Source organism: Opisthocomus hoazin, chromosome 3 (assembly GCF_030867145.1).
Source record: "Opisthocomus hoazin isolate bOpiHoa1 chromosome 3, bOpiHoa1.hap1, whole genome shotgun sequence".
In the NCBI taxonomy this organism is placed as follows: domain Eukaryota; kingdom Metazoa; phylum Chordata; class Aves; order Opisthocomiformes; family Opisthocomidae; genus Opisthocomus; species Opisthocomus hoazin.
The window spans coordinates 57438540-57455662 of NC_134416.1; the positions used below are offsets into that span (position 1 = coordinate 57438540).

Below are 17123 nucleotides of genomic sequence, written 5' to 3' on the forward strand. Positions count from 1 at the left end.
GACACGGTTGGCCTTCTGGGCTGCAAGCGCACATTAGTGGCTAATGTCCAGCTTTTCATTCACCAGTACCCCCAAGTCCTTCTCAGCAGGGCTGCTCTCAAGCCCTTCATCCCCCAGCCTGTATTGATAGCGGGGGTTGCCCCGACCCAGATGCAGAAAAAATAATCTTAATTTATAAAGAATGCCTGAAAACATTACCGGTACTTTCAAAAAGCTACTTAAGTTTATCCAGGACCTCACAGAATACAACGTGACAGCAAAAGTAAGAGCAGAAGAGAAAGTCTGTGGGCAAAATGCTCTTCCCCAAGCAGGCACAGGGTAATGGCTGCATCCCTTCCAAGAGCATGTTCCCTCAAGTGGAGGACACATCTCAGCTTCTGCTTTGAGGCTTCATTCAATTATATACACTCTGTACAGAAGCTCATCACAAATCACTGTGCTGAGATACACAAAATAGTAAATGAACATCCTACTGTTGAAGGCTGCTTGACTTCATCAGCGCATTAGGCATTTGTACACTGCATGTTTCACTCCTGGGGGCTCAGAGGGAATACCAAAGCACCTGATTCTGTTATTTTGTACTAGCCATGACAGAACGGCACACACTGCTGACATTAAACACAATAATAAAGGACAGAGTTAAAACTTTTCTTTATTTATAGAGAGAGCCAAGAAGTCAAAATCAAGTAAAACATAGTAAAGAATATTTCCATTTCACTTGAACTTCCCTGTATTAAGGAGTATTCATTGAAACAGGAAAATCAAAGTGTGGGAGGGAGAGTGGAAGAGAAAGCACTAAATGAAAAAAAGGAAAAGGAAGTATGAGCTTAACTCTTTTTTTGTGTGTTACTATTTCTAGCAATGCCCAACTGATAGAACTTCGTTGATCTCAATGGTATTACTCCTGAGTGAAACCCGCATGAATATAATGAAAGTGAATGGAATTAACATAATCTCTGTTTTTAATACTTGCTAGTTTAAAGTAATAATAAAGAAGAAGTATTTTCTGTAATATTTAGCAGGTACAGTTTCAAAACCATTAATAATACACTGTAGAAGAGAATGGTATTAGTAAGCCATCATTTCATTGCGTAGTACTACCGTAAGTGAAATACACTTCAAGGAGCTCCTGAAGTTTATTTTATAGTCAATGGCAAATGATAAAATGTACATATACTGGAATATCATACACTTTAAGGTGAAATGATTTATATCTAGGTTCTAGTGCAAAGCATCTTGTCATGAGTATTTTTAAAAAATTATTATTAATTAAATTATTTTAAATTAAATCAAGCTCTAATATTCTGTAAAATTTGCTTGCAGAGTTAATACGTAAGTGTGCATTAAATATTTCCACAGCATTGAAAACACTTCAGGAAAATGGCTCTTTAAAAGAGAAACACCATAAGCAGACTACTCTATATATCAAACTGGTGATATATGCAGAACATCCTCCTAATTTAATTTCATTTCAGCATGAAAGAAGAGTGGATTCATACAATCTACTTTAATTTGTGTACTAAAAAGCCATACTCCCTTAAACCTGAATGAAAAACACGCAGCCTTTTCACTTTATTACATCTTAGCTATTGAATAGAAATCTGATCTTTCCTTTCATAACATGAGGTCCATTACATGTTAAATGGCAGCATTATTGTTCAAGCTCAGGAGAAGCTGTGGTCGCTACACTGTTTGTCCTCCTACGTAACATGAGGCTTATAAAAACCATCCATAAATGCTACTGCGGAGCTGCAATTTTTTGTTGACATAGAGTACACCTTGTAGAGAGATAGTCATTCCAATTTTAAAGATATGAAGTAACAGCATCTGCCACATTTCCAAGCAAATTGTTTTGGCAATTAGCCACTGATACATAGCTGCATCTAAATGCGTCTGGTATCCACTCCCAGCTAATAGCTCTGGAGTTTTTTGATTAGACCTTTTCAGAAGACCTTAACATGAACCATGTTCCCTCATGCTGCTGTAACACAGAACTACGCCTTCTCTGACATAAACTAAATTGACAGGGTTACTTCAATCACATTTCAAGGCAGATTTTCAGGCTTTTAGAAACTCCTGAAGCTGCCTCCCATCCAGCCTTTGGCTACTTCATAAAATACAATTCTTGTCAGATATGCTGCTATGATATGTTGTATGATATGTTGTATGATATGTTGCTATGATATGTTGTATGATATGTTCCAGATATGTTGTTATGCTCTATCAGTAAATACAGATTCATTCTTGTGAATTCCTTGGTTTACAGAGAACTTAACTGAAAACGTCCAGTAAACATGTCATAGCAGGTCTTGGGTCTTTTCCTGCTTTTCCCCATGAAAATCGTAGTTTGGACTGTAAACACAGTACAAAATACAACATACGAGATACTTATTCACAGATGTCTTCAATTCACACAACAGAATTTCTTCTTGTTTAGATTTGGAGTGTTAATTTAAGGCAACAATTTTCAAATACTTGAATTCATGCTCATACAGAAAGACAGATTCACATTACACCAATAATTAGAAAACACTTCTCTTGAGAACAGTCACATTAACCTGTATTTTCACAAATACAACTCAGAATCGTACCCCGTGTTCAAGTAAAATAATTTTACTTTCAGCCACTACTGTTTACCAGGGTTAAACCAGTACTACATGGAGAAAAGGAAACAAAACACATTATCCCCATAAAAGATTAGCTGATATAAAATTTCATGTTTACCGTCTTTCTTGGGAAGTTCGCAGTAAAGCCAGATCTAGTGATTATCGACTCTGACAGTCAGGCTAACTGCTGCTGAAACAGCAATGCATGTGAGCACTAGCAAAGAAATGGGAAACATCATTGTTAGAAAACTTGCACTACTGCAACTGTAATATTCAGTTTATTTTCAGAGTGTATTATTTAAGGCACTGCAGAGAAGATCCAAGGAAGGAATTTTGGATAACATGGGTGCTTGCTTTCAGAAATGTATGGTTTCTGTAGCCATACTTTCCAGTGGATAAATGAAGGACACTGGTTTCAGTAACTATCCATTTGAAATTGAGCTTGAAACTTATTCAAAAATAAATAAAAATATTTTTTACAAAGGTAAATAGATTACTTTTTTTAGCTTACAGGTGTCAGCTGCTTAAAATATACTAGTGAACTAATGGTATTCTTTTTATTCCAACTATAATGTTTATACATTGATATTCTGTACCTATTTAAAGAATGCCTAGCCAATGAGTATTTAGGGTACAATTTAGTTCTGCAAGGTGTTATAAAATCCCTCATTATTATTTCAATTAAAGAAGGTAAACCAGATGCAGAACACAAGAGAATAAAGACACAGGTTGAATCTTGTGTTATAAATGGGCAGAGTCCTGGGATCTGCAACACTCCACAGCCACAGAGAGTTTGGCCATTTGCATTTTGAATTCCTTTGTTTCTGTCCCAGAACAGCTATATGGAATAAGGTGGGCTCCAACAATATCGGGATATATATTTCTTTTATCCAGTCTCTTCCTTCTATTTTATTTCAAGTTTAAGAACAAATGTGGTTAAAGTGAGATGACAGGGAGGCCCATCATTTTATTTCACTGTCTTCCATAACAAGTTTTTGTAGAGCAGTGTGAAACAGAAGACAAAACAAAACACATATACTCCACCGACTCACTGAAAACACACCAAAGAAGTGCATGCAAGTCTATCCGGCAAACACTGTTATTCTTCACATGAGTGAATACGTAGAATGCTGAAAAGTGATGATCCTATTCTTTTTTTTTATGATAAGTATTTTATTGGCTGATTATAAAACTGTGTTCAGAAGAGCCTTGCATAGTCCTAAAAACTCATTCCTCTCTTCTCCTGAATGGAAGGAGACTGGCGGGTCAAGGACATATGTAGAGAAACTTCAGAATAAAACCCTGGAAACAGCATGAAGAGGTCTGTGATCTCTCTTACACGAAGTGAATAGGGAAAAAAATGCCAAGCCTGCTAAATCTCTTAACATTGGTTTAGCTTCGTAACACTGTGATGTAAAGGGAAGTTTTTATGGTCTTAATAGAGACGTTAAGCATGTGAGTTCAGACAATTACAGTGCATCTTTGAAGTCAATGGGAGAGATGGCTGACAACAATAAAAATGATCTGTTGAGCATTACTTGCCACGTTTTCTGTCATAATCAGGTTTATACAATCCCTCTATCTGTGCACTCATGTCCATCCTTCCACCCACCGCCCTATCTCCTGCCCTGCCGCCCTACTTCAAATTTAAACTGACAGGGACTAAAATACATGATTTGTACAACCTCTGAAAGTTTTGGTGAAAAGAAACAAATCCCACTTATTTCTTGATGGTGGGAAGAACCATAAAAGGAGCCTGAATCTACTTAGACATGAAAGAATCTGCTATCTTTGGACCTGGGCTCCAGTGCTAAAATGCACCAGGGACATAATCCAGAGACAAGACCTTTCCAGGATTCACGGTGTCGGAAATGGTGGCATTCGAAGATCAGAGATGCAGAGCAAAAGGCACAGAAGGCATCATGCATCCTCGAAGTTCTCCCTTCTTTTTCCTTTAGAAAACATTGGTTGTTTGGGAACCTGTGAAAGCCAAGGAGCCCATGGATCAATCCCTCCTCATGTTTCCTGCAATCAGCCCTTAAGATTTGCCTGACACCGGAACAGCTGTCAGGCTCAGATGTGGCCAGTTAATTTGTTTTCTTTGGTCCCGCAATTTGAATCCTCTGAGCTGACTGAGCATCTCCTATTGTACTGCACTCTTACAACAGATCTGGGAAGTTTCCTCCCTGTGCTCAGGTTGACTTGTCCTCTGTTAATTCTCACATCACTGGGAACCGTGCAAAATAACATTTTTCCTCTTTAGTTTTGCAGAGCTGTGTGACTATTTTGACTGAAAGTGCAACTACATCTGCCATTTTCTCATAAAAGTTTGAACTCAAATCTGACTGAGGCAGCCACAGTGTCTGTAAAGATGATTACACTTCTACAGGTCTCACAGAAAAATGGGAACTTACACCAGGTCTGAACATTTACAAGTTCACTTCTCATAACTTTTTATTCCTGTGTCTGAATACTTCAGTTAAAGAAAACAGTCTGACTGCAGCTGCCAAAAAAATGATACAGAAAAAGACTAAAGATACACATAAAGTAAGAAAAACACTATCACCATTCAATTAACTGTGCAGTCAGTTGACACACCCAAAGCTACAGAAAGTCACATTACCCAGTCAAGGCAGCCATGCTTTACTCACACAGCTACCTGCTTTATGTTATGACAATCAACATATTAGTGTCAGCACCTTTAATATTTTTATCTTCTAGACTTTTGAAAGGCTTAAGATCTATTAATATCCAAGTAAAAGACCATCCCATTTTTTACACAACGTCCAAGCAGGTAAAAAATTCTTTGAGAAAAAAAATTAATTTCCCAGGTATTTTAACACTATTTGAGAGTCTGGATTGGGAAAGGTAATGAAAATGAAGTGTATAAGAATTAATTTTTTTCAACATAATGATGGCGACATACAAGGATTCCACTACCTACTAGTCGAAAAGATGAAGCAGTCAATTTAATATTAATTTGTTCTGCTGCTTTACATCTAAGTTGGACACATGCGGCATTCTTGTGAAAGTAACTAGACAGAATGAAAAATACAGAATTTGAGTTTAATGTGACAATTGAAAAAAACATTATTTCTGTCTCCTTTTCTTGACGGTTCCTTTTTGTCATAGACAAAAGCTCAAGAAACTCAAGTGTGGTGTAGTGGGATGTTTTATGGATTTAAATTCAGCAGTGAAGATTTTTTAATGAATGCTCTGAGTCCAAAATAGTACTAATAGAGAACTTCTATTAACCTGAAAAAAGCTTAATTATTATAGCAAGTCTGGTTGTCCCGCAGTCAGGCAGGTAACAAAACAAAGCAGTCCTTTATACCTTCAATGCCAGCTCACTCATAAGAAGCTAAAAAAATCCATGGCACCGGGAAAAACAAACTGTAAAAATTTATTAATCCTTGTTCCACACATTTTAAATCTCAGCCTAAATGAGAAGTTCTGCAGGTTGAAATATTCTTTAGCTGGGATCAGACTCAAGTGATGGTGTCCTGGGCGATGCCTGTGTTTCACAGCACAACCCGGGTCCTCCTCCTCGAGGCTATGCCATCCGTTTATCAAGGGGACAGGTTTGCTGCGGTACCCTGCTCTGGTTAGTCAGGTGGGGCTGCACACACTCTCAACAGGCAACCTGTGGGAGTCTTAGACTAGATAATCACAGGTTTCTGCCTACTCCTTCTCACCAGGCCAATAAACATCTGTTGTTACCAGGCTTTGTGATCACCATTCTTCCATGGCCTGAAGTCCTTGGCAATTGTTCATGTTGTTTTTCCTCAACACTGGTTGCGGTGAGAAAACAGGATGAGGGCAAGAATGCAAAGCAGTTTTCTTAAAAATGCACTGAATAACAAAGGTATTTTTCTTTCCCTAAGCTGCCAATTTTCATGCCATTGGTCATGAATAGTGTGGCTAAACCCTAGATGTCACGGATGAAAATTACCTGGAAAGTGACAACATGGCAGGAACATTCAGAGATGAACTTAACCTAAGGCCCCTGTTTTAAAGCTCTTCTAATGATCAAGTAGATGCCCTTTGTGAAGCCAGACTATTTGGCAAATGAGTTTCTAACTGTCAGTAACTGAATATTTTTTGTTAAACACTTCATGATATGACTTCTTCTCAAGCTAGTTGCAGTCCTAAATGAACTCCACAGGCAATATTTTTTTCTGTTACGACATAAGGGATATTACTCTTCTCTTTGCTTCCACAGATAGCTTCAGCACACAGCTAACTTCCCCTTGCTTTAAGGGGATATGCCCTCAGAAGTACACGCTCGGGGACACATAAGCAGCATTATGGTTCTAAACAGTAATGTTCGTTGAAAGGGAACACATAATGTAGTATGATAAGAAACATCAAGAGGAGTGAGAGGAACATGAAATGTTCCATGGCTAAGAGAGCTTGGCTGTCTTAGAGGCAGAGGAGATAATAATAAGCAAAGAAATTGGCTGGCAGTATTAAACTACCAGCCAGAGAACACCTTTTCTGTTTCACCTCCTGGTCAGTTACACCTCGTGGTACATATTTCGTAACTTCTTAGAGTTTGGGGTAAGCAACGGCATTCTCTGTGAGGCATGAAGAAACAGAATGTACACAGCTTCCCAGAACATCATATGATACCCAAGAGATGAAGTGAAGCAGGAATGTCTCAGTGACGCCCACAGGAACAGTCCCCACCACCAAATTGTCAGCATGCCTCTGCAATGCCAGACCACAGCGAGCATATGGATAGTTTAGGCTTCCTGCCATTAGACTAGATTAGCGAAGCACATGGTTCATGTGCGTCTAGTCTAGCTTTGCGTCAGTGGAAAAAATATTTCCACTACAAGTAGCCTCCCGGACATAGGGAAGAAGGGCTAATTCTTGGGAGCTTCCACGGAAAAGCCTACTGCTGCCTTCCACATCTATCAGGTTCTGTGGTACCTCCCCGGAAAAACCCTTCATGTGACCTGTGATTACACCTCTGACACCATGAACTAAGGTGTGAAACAGAATACCCTTCCCTTCTGTCGCACGATCATGAGTGACAGTTCTGCAAAATCCCTCCAAGAGATGAGACTACCAGGGATTTTCATTCTGTTGCAACTCACGCAGGCTGTATGACAGCAATTGGTGCAAAGCCTGCCCTCCAAGACCTCCCCAGGCGAGAGTGCTTTAGTGGAAGATATACACTGCCCAGATCTGTTTGTGAAAAAATGTTCTGTGTCATTTGGAAAACTTCAAGTCTGGTGGAAATGGATATTTCAAGATTCATTTTCTTTAGAAAAACATTAAGCCCAAGCCATCAAAAAACCAGAGGGTGAACAGCATGACATGTGACCTAACTTTGGTCTCTCTAGAAACAGATTCCGGTACGGTCTGCAGTGCCATCGTCTATGTTGCAAAATGACCGAGCCATTTAGTACATTTTCATATATTTTCCTTACAGAAGATTATTCCAGCAGAAATTTAGTGTTCTAATTTGTAGTATATTGACAAAACTAAGAAAACCAGAATATACTATCCTAGACTGCAGTTGACTAAGTAGCTAACTTTTATCAGCCCTGAATGAACTACAGCTATGATTATATAAAATGTTCCTCCTTTTCAAGCTGATCTGGTTATTTATATCCCAGTACATAACCCATATTACAACTCTCAGATCTAGGAAGTTTTTCAGCTAATATGCTATGGATATAACCGTGGCAATTATGTACCTGCATATTTGTTCCACTTCAAACAAGAAGCAGAATATAAAATGGGACAAAAGTTAAATAGTCACTTAAATACTGGTAACATATACATCCATCATTCTGCAAATACACATGATTAATTATACTAACTTGAATAATCTAATGCAAATTAACCCATTTGCAAATAAAATTCATAATATTAAATATTTGTGAAATAGAGGACAAAATGTTCATGTCAAACTCACAGCTGAATACAGTGCTTAAAATATTCTTCTAGTGTTTACCTTCCATTTTTTGGCATAACAATTGAATTCTCTCCTGCACCGGCAGCATACAGGACCAATTTGATCAAGAACACTTTAAATATTAACAATGAGCCAGAGGAGTGTCAGAGGAAAGAATCTTGTTAGTTGCAATGTAAATACAAACATATGAAATGTTTATTTCTGGCAAGCTAGTACTGTGGTCTATCTTCTAGGCCAAAAACATCATTACCCAACATACTGTAATTAGACGTCTTTTCACTTAATATAGAAAATTTATTTTTAAAGCCAATTAGTCTTCATGTCAGGTATCAATGTATTTTTCTTAATACTTTAATGTTCTGTAAGTGAAAAAAACAATTATCTGTGTAAGATTTCAGTTAAGGAGTGCTTCTAAGTATTTCTCCTCTCTTGTAAACTTTAAGCATACAACTTCAGGCAAGAACAGAAAGAGAAACTACACATCACTACATAGCCTTTCTCTTCAGCAAAAAACCACCACGTACAGCACTCTGCAAGACTGATCACATTTTTTGCTAAAATTATCATTCAGTAATGACAACTATTAGTAACTTTATGTAATACAAATTATTTGAAGTAAAATGTCTTTAAAAATAATCTGGAAACATTTTCTTTGTTATGTACAAATCAGAAAATAAATGTTAGGATTTAAAATACTAATGATAGGAAGGTAACTGTTCTGGTGAGTCTTTGCATCCCTCTTGTTTGTTCCTACATATGCAAGTTAGTCACTGCTTGCACAAGGAAATATTGGAAAGATCACTGCAGACTAGGTACACAAAAATAGGTGTGTTTAAATAGGTCATATCAAGACACTGTTGGCAGAGACTGAGCAACCACTTTTAAAAATTCTGACTTTGTACACACATATTTTCCTAACAGTTCTTAGCTATGCTAAGCATTGTCTTCTCGTGCGTAGTTTTATCATTTAGAACAATGGTACTTCCAAATAACTCCACTGCTGAAACCAGGTGTTGGAATGAACATGAACTATACTGCCAACTTCTTTAAGGTTCATTTACAGTAATCTTCAGGTGTATTGGATGAAGTCGTCAGCCTACAAAAGAACATGACACTGATGCCACTGTGAATTTCATGAGGGTCTGAGGTGATATCACCATGCATGACAAATTGCAAAACACTGGAAATTTTACAGATATTGCAATTTCTAAGAACTATGAGAATACTCTTGAACATCTAACATCTTAACAAGTATCAGTATAAGAATGTACACACATACTGTATTCCCATGAGGCAGAGATATTTGTGGTTTATGCATTACTTTCTCTTGAAAAAATCTGTTTGCCATATTCATGACAAGACAAACACATTCACATGTGTTCTTACTCATCCTCTTCATGAATATTCATTTACCCATCTGATTTGGAAGTACTGGTCTTCTAAGTATTAGATAATGCTTCAGAAAATTCTGCATTCTGAAATGGAAATAGTCTTTTTCCCCTGGACAGTTGTCAGTGACCAGAATAAAGGTGAAACTTGCAAGTTCATCCTTAATTCAAGACCACCATAACCTACACATAAAAAGAATGAAATGAAACATGGGTTCAGCATTCGCTTATTGCTATTCATTATTCATTAAAGTACGTTATTCTGTTTTGTGGAGGCTTTTATTTTTACTAAGGACTTATTGCTCAACTCATTTCTGTCTTGAATCCAAAATTATCTATAGAATACCAGATTCCTTCATGGGCTTAAGAGATATCAAAGGGACTCCTAGGTATTTACAGACAGGATGCAGACTAAAAATGATGATTCACAGTTTCTCACACACTGTTCATCGCATTCCTCGCTGCCCATCTGTCCTCCTCCTAACCTTGACGTAGCAACATTCAAAGAGCAGTGGAGCAATGCAATCACTAGGAACTCCATATGGCCTCCTGTGAATCAAATCTTGACACAGGGGACCGTCCCCATTAGTAGGAGGCTAACAGGAATTGACAGCTAGTATTTTGCAAGGAACAGCACGAAAAAAGCACCAGCTCTTAAAGGATACATATTGTTGGATTATGACTACTTGTTCAGTGAAATGTGCCATTGCCTGTAATTTACTACTGCATTTCAATAGCGGGAATGTGCAATAAGAATGAATTTGCAATATAATAAGTCAGATGTAAAAGAAGAAAGGAAAAAAGAATTGCTTTTCACCCTTTACCACTTCTGGAGATTGCATTTAATGTGGTTTTGGGAAGGAATTCATTGGAAAAATTCTTTGTCTATGTAAAAGCAAAAGCGAAAAGAAGCATATCCTTCCTACCAAGTGAGGCAACAAAACATTTTTACTGCAGAACACTTATATCACTAATATATTTGAATCATTGTTATGTGATTAGGCTAAAAACAAATCTATTCACCATCATACGGTACTGGAGAAAACTATGTTTGCATGTAAACTGCTGCAACACCCACACTGACTAACGTTTTTATCCCACAGAAAAATGCCAGACTTCCATAAGCATATTTATAATGCCTATAACCAGGTTAGTGTTTTACAAAAAAAACCCAAGGGCCAAGTCAATACAAATATTCAGCTTACAAACTTCTGGGGGATTTTTTTCAGTGTTTCAGTGAATTCCATGGATTAAAATTGAAGGGGCCAGCAGACCCAAGCCCTCTGCTTTACCATCTCATGCTGCAGCTTCAGATTCTCCTCATTTTGGCCAAATTCATATCAAGTCCAGAGAACAACTCTTGCAAGCCCATGCTGCCCTTCAGATTTTATACTCAAATTGGCAACACTCATGTCTGGTCTTCGGATAAATCAGGCTTCCCTTTTTACTTTCTCCTAAAAGTATAGGCACCAACAAGCTCCCATCCCAAGAAGAGGGTAATTTATTTTTTTTAAAACCCTAAGCACTCCCACATAAATCAGAATTCAAATGCAGCAAAGCAGATGAGGGCAGGATTCACAGCTACCACAGAACGACCTATGGGTTGCCATCAGCACCAGTAGTGCCACAGGAAAAAATCTTCAGACATTATCAGTTGCAACTGAGGAACAAGTAAAAAGGAAGAACTGAACTGTGACAGATGATAACAGCAAGTTGCTGAATTTTTCAGTTACTTGCAGACTGCTTGTGGGAAGAGCTCGAGGCAATGTGCTCTCAGCTGCGCCTCATTTGCACAGCGGTGACATTCATGAAGCACTCATATATACAGAGGTAAAGACACACATTCAAGTTCAGACTTCACATGATGTCATTTTTGTCAGATCCCACAGCTATATATAGGTACTTAATATGAGGGAAACTACATGATATTTAATATGGTATGAGCCAAATATGCAAATATTTCTATAAACACGCATCCAAATCTCCAGATAAACTGGCAAATCATTATTTTTGTTTTTTTTTCTAAAGCTCTATCAGACTGTTTCAAGTTCTTTATTGTGATACTATACATTAATAACTTTTTTTCTGGTATTGCAAAGAGGATCATCAGATTACACAGTCAAATTCCAGTTCCACACTGTCAACTTCAGCACATAGCAGGTTCCCACAGCATTCAAAATCTTGCCAGAGCTTCCACTTTCCCTTCAATCCTTGTCTACACTCAAACATGCCTTTATAAACTAAAAGAATTTAGAGATATCGTGGCTTAAATGCAGCATTTTTCACAAAGGTGAAACCAATATGGCAGTGTGGAAGAAACATTTTTCTGCAACAAGTACTTGTTGCTCTTGGAAGAGAGGTAAATGTAAGTCTTCTGAAGTATATTTAAAAATTATAAGTTCAGGAAAACTTTCAGATTTAAGCTCCATTTTTGTGAAAGGCACCTGTAAGCAGAGGGCTTCTTTTTCACCTCCCATCCATCCACTTATTGCCCTAGCTCTAGCAGTATCTGACCAGGCAAGCACTGAGCTGACAGAACCACTGAACTTGAGGAAATTAGACATGGGTACAACCTGCCATGGCTTGCACAGAGCTAAGGAACTTACTGACTTGATTGAGTATACCAGCATGCCAAACAGGTGCTTCCAAACCTCTATATGCATCATGATGATATTTTTCATATATGAGACTAGTGGCACCACTTATTAAAAAGACTGCCAAATACCTGATTTGGCAGTTCTTTACAGTTGCTTATAACGTTAACACACATCTGTGCATACAGACTGATATTTTCCATTATTGGGAGATATTCCTCATTCTGAATATTCTTTGAAAATGTCAACCAAAAGAATCCCACTATTTCTGCAAACAAAGCTAGTGAAAATATGTTATTTTGCTTACTTAAAAAAAAGTGGTGACGTTAGGAAATTATGTAAGTCAGCTCCTTTGTACTTTACAACAAGGATATAAAATTTGCAAGACACTTATCTATTCTTGTCAGTATTTGCTCTGACTGAAGACTGAAAAAAACACGGTGAAACTTAGGTTTTAACAACTACTTTTCCACAGTTCCTCAGCCCCAGGGGTTACTTTTGAAGATGACATGCAAATGTTTTGAACACAAAGAGCTATGCAATTCTAGCTCTGAAAAGTTATGTCTTGAACATATGGATGTGCTGTACACATGGTAGAACTTTCTCACATACACAACTTGTCTGATGTTATAGTATTTCAGAAATGGGCTATGTATACACATAAAAATACACCTCAGGTAGATTATGCTCTAGCACTAGGAGAAACAATTATTTGACTACCATTTTTTTAAAAAGATGCCATATAAAAAATTTCAGAAAAGATGCATGATCCCTATTTTTACATAGTCAAAGTGAGTAGTATATTACCGTGTAACAGCTTCTGGGAAGTATCTGGAAGCCAGTCAGCCCTGATAATTCTGTAAATATTTCCATTAGTCCATGAAGTATTAGTAATGTAAGTATAATATGAAATGCCTATAACAGAAGTGATGGAAAGGCACTGAACAAGTACGCTACCTACAACACAGTGGAGAGATCTCCTCTCACTTCCCACCCTCAAATGGACAGGACACTCATCAATTACTGTCACAGGCAAAACAGACCCAACTTGAGGAAATTAATTTAATTTATTGCCAATCAAAAATAGAGTAGGACAATGAGGAATAAAAAAAAACCCTAAAAACACCTCCCCACCTGCCTTCTTCCAAGGCTCAACTTCACTCCTTCAGTCCCAACTCTTCTACTTGCCCAACAGAAGCTCAGGGGGAAGAGGAATGGGAGTTGTGGTCAGTTTGTAACAGTTTACTTTGCCGCTCCTACCTTCTCACACTCTTCCCCTGCTTCAGCATGGGTCCTTCTCATGGGCTGCAGTTCTGCAAGAACTGCTCCAGCATGGGTCCTTTCCATGGGGTACAGTCCTTCAGGAACAGACTACTCCAGAAAACCTCTTCCTGCGTGGGCTTCTCTCCACAGGCTACGGCTCCTTCCAGGAGCCTGCTCCAGTGTGGGCTCTTCATGGGCTGCAGCTTTCCTCAGGGCATGTCCACCTGTTGTGGTATTGTGACCTCCACAGGCTGCAGGTGGATATCTGCTCCATCGTGGTCCTCCATGGGTGGCAGACAGCAAGCTGCATCACCATGGTCTTTCACCATGAGCTGCAGAGGAATTTCTGCTCTGGTGTCTGGAGCAACTCCTCCACCTCCTTCACTGACCTTGGTGTCTGCAGGGCTGTTTCTCTCACATTTTTCTCACTTGTTACTACAGAAATGCTAACTTTATTTTTGAGGCGAATGGGGAGGGAAAGGGGAGTGTGCTTGTGCTTGATTTTCTTCTTTCTTAGGCTATGTACTCTCAGCCATGGTGCACTCAAGAGGTGTTTCTAGAGGGCAATACAATCCATCGTCTTCTTAGATAGCTTTGATCACTGACAGAAAGTGCACACACAAGATCTTACCCTTGTTTCTCTCTAGCTTGCCCTCTGTTTATGTAGTTCATTAATTTAACCCATGTTTCCCAGAACACAGCTTTCAGCCCCACAAATATGCAGATACTCCCATATTTGCCATTTTTTGAGAAGACGGCTAAATGAAATAATTAAGCAAAACCCTGCTGTGACACCACCTAACTAATCTTTCATGCTGTGTATCGAGAATCCTTCTCCCCAGTTTCTCGGTGTCTAGCACACCAATCCTTGCAGCCAGATTCTCTGATTCATTGTGCAGATTCAATTGAGTTTGAGTTCGATTTCAGTTGTACTGGCAACTGTACCTAAACTGTGGAGTAATTCAGGCTATGCTGGAAGAAGAACTTTATTGTATTCAACCTCTGTAACATCCTGTGAAGGAGGGTTTATATAGTACCTGTAGGTTTTCTAATTATATATCATAAGAACCTGAAATTATCTAATAGCAGGACTTCAGTCTGCCCCTCCCCTTCTTTGCAGTAAGACTGTGTTTTTTTAACAAAAGCCTGTCCTCTGCTACAGCGAAGATGGCTGTCCTGTGACAAAAAGTGCTGCGCAGTGATCTCTTCCTTCATTTATATAACTGAATAGATTGTAAAGCTGATCAGTTCGCTAAAAGGGGAATTGAACTCCCATTGCAATTGTTCTCTTTTTAATTCTGGCTTGTTTCTCAGCATTTCCCACATAATAACACCCCACACTCTTTTAGAAATGTAGTTGTTCTCATTTCTTAGCCACTCCACTGAGGCACTGAGTTGAGAGATTGTTCTAATTACTAGTGGTTAAAATGTCCAAGTGGACTTGGATATACGCAATACATTTACACACTTCTTTATTCCAACTCATCCTAATAATGCTTAGATGCTTTAAGTTTTCATTTCTTGCACATATTTAATTGATGACATTTTCTTTCCTTAACACTCACAAAAACGATGTAAGCATGAATATTTCTAGAAAGCATGTACTTAGAATGAGCATATGGGAATATGCATTGAAATTGGTGTATTTTATTTAGCGTTTGAGGGACAGAAGCACCTGAAACCTCAGCTTATTTTTGCCTAAAGGCAACTGAAAGATATCACGTCTAAGAACTTGGCCCAAGCTTTCTTTTCTCTTTTCTTTAAAAGCCAAATGAAACAATAACAATTCATCTCAGTGGTTGCTTTCGGTGTTCTCACCATTTCAAGCAATGGAGTGGGCCATAATGGGCTGTAAAATTTTCTTTGGGGATGCATGGTAATGGATATATTTAATAGAATTACACTGTTGGAGCTGATCACTTCTAATTTGGCCAGGCACTGATAGTGCTAAACGCATTACTGTGGTAGTCTTGGCATGGGGTGGGGAGGGGAGCAAAGAAGTGGAAATCAAAGTAGTATCAAAAGCTAAGCTATGATATTACAACACAGTAATCTCCCTCTTTTTATGGAAGTTAGAAACACAGCACTGTTCCCACAGCCCCACACAGAGCATTGCTTTTTTTTCCCCCCACAACTGAATGAGCATTCGTCTTGCATTCAGAATTCTAACACAAATGTTCATACAATGCTAATATGAACTGTCAGAGAAACTCAAGGACAGGCAGAGAACCTGAAAATAAATTAGGTTTTTATTTTTTTCAAATTTACTAGATTTTAAATGCCCTTTTATGTCCTTTATTTTGTTGCCAAAGCATTTTTGCAAGGTTACCAATGGGCAGTGTTGCTTTTTTTGCACGATTTCCAAGTTAGTTCTTTGTTCACAAAAAGAAATGCTGTTCTTTCTTTCCTCTGGAGGAAAAAATCACAATATGAGGGGTGAGATGATAGGGATAATTAGACTAAATGGTGGTATAGAACACAATGCGAAAAATATCTTTTATGAAGACCACCTGTCTACTCATTTTTGTAGCCTGAATGATGTTTTGTTTTGTTCAGGGAAACAAATTCACTTAATAAAATCCAAAACACAGATGGCAGCTGCTAGAAAAAAACAATATAAGATTTTGTTGCAAAGGGTATAGAAGTGAGCTCTGAATGGAAGAAAGAAAAATTTCCTCTCTCTCTGTCAATGGTGCTGTTTTCCAAGAGCTATCTTTCATGCAGTCTAGGATTTAGTTAAAGCAGCAATTCTAATCCTGACTGTTAGAAATAAGGCTTTCTTTCATGTCACACTGTTTCTTCTGTAATATTCTTTTCATGCATCTTCATTATTTTATTGTAAATTATTTGAAAAGTAGTATTTGAATCTACATAGTATTGATTCAGGTTAGTTTAAAATGGATCAGGAGAAAACTCTTTTATTTCTATTTCTCTTACAGATTCAAAAGCATATTTTAATGCAAAAACACAGAATAGTTTAAAGAAAATACGAGATTCCCTTTTTTTAGACACTATTGTCCTTTATTACAATAAGTCCCTACCTCAGTTTAAATTCAAATCTATAGCAAATATTGATACCCTCATTTGGCCAAAAATATACCATGAGCTAGCTACAAATAATTGTAAAAGCAGGAGTTACTAAGAGAATTATTTAAGAAAAAAATAATTTTACATATTCACAGTCTCTCCTTGGGAAGTCCACAAAACCAGGAAAGCTGATTTGCTATGAATTCAGTCTGGTTCTGCTCAAGAGGTTAGGAAGACAGGGGCTTGACCGAGGACATTTCTAGATGACAGGTCAGAAACACATGAGGTATCTCAATCTGATTTCATTCTGGCATAA

At 38.0% G+C, this 17123-nt stretch overlaps 1 protein-coding gene across 9 annotated transcripts in view; it reads right to left on the minus strand.

Annotated features, from left to right (window-relative positions):
* Positions 1-17123, minus strand: part of DLGAP1 (DLG associated protein 1) — a 451293-nt gene that overhangs the window by 158187 nt on the left and 275983 nt on the right. Inside the window, exon 4 of one of the 9 annotated variants that reach the window (XM_075416413.1) lies at positions 2725-2820. The exons of the other annotated variants lie outside the window; for them this stretch is intronic. The gene's annotated coding sequence lies outside the window, so the exon portion shown is untranslated. The remainder of the gene's footprint in view (positions 1-2724; positions 2821-17123) is intronic. 9 annotated transcript variants of the gene reach the window in all.